This window comes from Macaca mulatta, chromosome 1, assembly GCF_049350105.2.
Source record: "Macaca mulatta isolate MMU2019108-1 chromosome 1, T2T-MMU8v2.0, whole genome shotgun sequence".
In the NCBI taxonomy this organism is placed as follows: Eukaryota; Metazoa; Chordata; class Mammalia; order Primates; family Cercopithecidae; genus Macaca; species Macaca mulatta.
In genome coordinates this window covers 86,451,357-86,453,422 of record NC_133406.1, presented here as the reverse complement: position 1 = coordinate 86,453,422, position 2,066 = coordinate 86,451,357, and the positions used below count along the sequence as shown (strand labels likewise).

Below are 2,066 nucleotides of genomic sequence, written 5' to 3'. Positions count from 1 at the left end.
TGAAGAAAAAAGAAATCATGAAAGAGAGAAAGAAAAGAAAGAGAGAAAGAAAGGAAAGAAAGAAGAAAGAGAGGAACAAAAGAAAGAAGGAAGGAAAAAATGAAAGAAAGAGAGAGAAAGAAAGAAAAGAAAGAAAGAAGGAAAGAAATAAGAAAATGCAATAAAGAAAGAAGGAAAGAAAGAAAAGAAAGAAAAAGAAAGAAGAGAGAGAGAGAAGGAAAGAAAGGAAGGTAGAAAGGAAAGAAAGACAAGAAAGAAAGCAAAAAAGCCTACAGCACCTGGTATTCCCAGGCGGTCTCCCATCCAAGCACTAACCAGGCCCGACCCTGCTTAGCTTCCGAGATCAGATGAGATCAGGTGCATTCAAGGTGGTATGGCCATAGATGCCAGCAGAAGGACCTGGTTGCCCCAAGAGGCTGGCCCAGCCATGCCCACTGGCTTCCAGCCAGCACCACCAGCCCAGGGCTGCCGGTCTCGTATCGGGACCCCCAAGCCACTCACCTGCGACCTTCCCCCAGCTCCCGAGCTCCCAAGCTTCCACCGTGTCGGGCCCACTCGGAACAGGGAGTGCTCCAAGGCATCAGGGCCCACTGCCCATATCCTGCTCCCTGTCTTGGAGTTATTCTTTTGGATCCCTGCCCACTCAGGAGCTTCTGTTAGGCCCCCTCTTGCCCCACCCAGCCAGAGCCGTCATGGCTGGCCAAGGTTGAACAGCCGGCCCAGCCTCGCGTGGCCTTTTTCTCACAATGTGCCCACCACGGTCGCTTGTAATGACCAAGACAGGCTGGGTAGAGAAGAGGACATTGAGGGTTGGGGAATGGCCCTGCTTTGCCCTGGGCTGGCATTAGAGCCAGCAGCCTGATCTCCAGCAAGAGGGGCTGAGAGAGACCCAGACACACCCCACCAACACGAGGAGCAAATCCACAGCCCAACACACAGACACACCCGGGCACTCGTGCGTGGGAACAGACACGCGAGCGAGCACACACACAGACACATGCATACACACACATGCACACACACACGTGCACACACACACAAACGGCTTGAAGGAGATCAAGGAAGAGATGGATGGAGAGATTGAAGCCGAGGCAGGGAGAAATACAGTGACGGAGCGAGACAGGGAAGGTGGAGAGGGATAGAGACAGACAGCGAGGCAGAGATAGAGAGAGGGACAGAGAAAGAGAGAGAGACAGAGAGACAGAGGGAAGGCGATAGAAGTATCGTGACATGCAGGGGCAAACCCAGAAGAGAGGTGCAGCAAGCTAGAGAGAGAGATCGATAGAGCCTTGGAAAGGGAGCACCCTGCTCCAGTAGGCAGGGTCCTTTTGAGCAGACCGGGATGTGTTCGAGGGGCCTTGGACTGGGCCAGAACAGGGTGGCCAGGCCGTCCATGGGAGAGGAGCAAAGGAGCACTGAGACGGGTTTTGTCCTGGATTAATTGCTTGCTGTGGAAGTGGATTTCATAGGCTCCTTGCTTTGTTGGCACCAGCCTATGCTCTTGGTGCGGTACAGTGATCACCTTGATTTGCAGAGTGCCCCCGCCCAACTGGCAGTAGCTGTGGCACCGGGCGTGCCCACTGGGCCCAAGGCCTGGGTCTCTGGCGTGTCCTTGGGACTGGAGTTTACACAAACTTAGTGGCAATGGGAATCCTGGTGCACAGGGACTGTTTTCGTAGTGGCTGGCGATGTAATGTCCTTCCCCTAAATAAAGCAGCTCCTGCTTTCTGGAGCGGAGGTCTTGGCTAGCATGTGTGGTACCCGCTGCCCCTGCCCACCCCTTCTCCCTGATTGGAGGGTGGCGAAAGATGAGAGGATTGAATCGCCTAAGCCTTCCAGGAGTGGGAAGGCATCGCGAAGAGCAGGGAACCAGTGCCTGCGCCTTTGGGGTCTGGCCCCCTGCTCTCCCGGGCTGGAGCTGGGCTCCTGGCAGATCATCGGCGAGGCAGAAGTGGTGGGATGCTGCTGCCCAGTGGTGCTTTCGTGACGGACCCCTAGGAGTAGGTCCTGGCTGCGGCGGGTGTGAAGGCAGGCAATAAAGCGGGAGCAGTCGGGAGGTCCAGAAG

At 55.2% G+C, this 2,066-nt stretch overlaps 1 non-coding gene across 1 annotated transcript; it reads right to left on the bottom strand.

The window, feature by feature from the left end:
* Positions 1-266: 266 nt before the first annotated feature.
* Positions 267-385, bottom strand: LOC144338789 (5S ribosomal RNA). Its single transcript, XR_013413165.1, has one exon. It is a non-coding gene; the product is annotated as a 5S ribosomal RNA (ribosomal RNA).
* Between the last annotated feature and the right edge of the window lie 1,681 nt (positions 386-2,066).